Genomic DNA, 1463 nt, shown 5'->3' with positions numbered 1-1463 from the left:
TTATTCCAACACGAAAAAAAGCAGTAAATAACACTTTGATAAACACGTCAGGACATCTTATTTTTGTCACCCTCACAGGGAATTCAGTATATTTTATATATCTATATATAGATATCTATCTATATATAGATATCTATCTATCTATAGATATCTATCTATCTATATATATATATATATATATATATGTATCTAGGTATATAAAATATAATATGATCATTTATTGAGATGCTCTTATGGACCTTGTTATAGGAGGTAAAGATCAGGAGAAGTAAACATGAAGTTTAATTGTGAATACTGATGTTAAATTAGGCTATGATGAGTTTTCACTGTTAATTTACCATCTCAATTAAATGTTGATGCCTCCATGACCAAGGTAAGCAGATGAGACTGAGGACAACTATGTAGAAGAAAAGATGTTCACTTTGCCTAATATGTAACTTGACAGAGTTCTCCATGCGTGCCCTGGTGTTCTCATGTCTCCTTACTTCCTCAGACAGGTGCTTCATGTCCCTCACTCCCCTAACTGTCCATGCTGGATCTGTCCCCGTTGTTTTAAGGCATTAGCATGACTGCATCCATCTAGCCAAACCTTTCTGGTGTACAGCTACAGAGAAGCTTCGCATGTACTGCTTCCCTTTCCAGCTAGACTGCTGTCTGATTGTGAGGTCAGGCTGATCTGGGATCAGCTCTTTGTTCCTGCAGAATGTCCGCCAAAGTTCTCCTCTCAAACGGGTCTTGGAGGAGTAGTGCTCGCGCTGGCTGGCGCTCGCGCTCGCCTGTAGAGACTTCTCCTGACGAGGACGCGCAAGAATCTATTTGAGGACGCTGATTGGCTAAATTGTATGTCACTCATTTCTATCTTTAATCAGCAATTGGCTAAACTGCTTCATAGACCCGCCTCCTGTGGGCCATTTCTCCATGCTGAGACATGCAGACAGACGGAGAGGACGTGCAGGAAAAGCATATATTTTGCGCAGATATCATATTTTACAAATATTACTGGGTACATTCCATATTTCAAAAACACAAATATTGACTATTTGTATAATTTATTATTATTATTATTATTATTATTATTATTGTGTGTGGCTCAAGGAGGGGCGCTCAAGGTGGGGCCAGGCCCTCTATTGGCCAGCCGCCACTGTCAACAATACTTCATTTACAGACCCTTTTGACTGAGTAGCAGCTACAACATATAACTCTTTGCAGTCGACGTCATTCAAGATTATTGAATCATTTACAGGACTGACAAGACAGAACGGTTGAGAAGCACTGCGGTATAAACCTATGGATGGATATAAACCCCCACATTAACAGAATAAAAGCAACCCTTTAATGAGAGTTTTCACATTTTATTATGGCAAAAAAAAACACCATTATAATTTCTGAGACATCTCATTAATGGGCTGCAGAGGTGTCTGTGTGTGTGTGTGTGTGTGTGGGGGGGGGGGGGGGGGGGGGAG

Source organism: Anarrhichthys ocellatus, unplaced genomic scaffold, assembly GCF_004355925.1.
Source record: "Anarrhichthys ocellatus isolate YVR2014 unplaced genomic scaffold, GSC_Weel_1.0 scaffold28, whole genome shotgun sequence".
In the NCBI taxonomy this organism is placed as follows: Eukaryota; Metazoa; Chordata; class Actinopteri; order Perciformes; family Anarhichadidae; genus Anarrhichthys; species Anarrhichthys ocellatus.
This window is presented reverse-complemented; position numbering follows the sequence as displayed.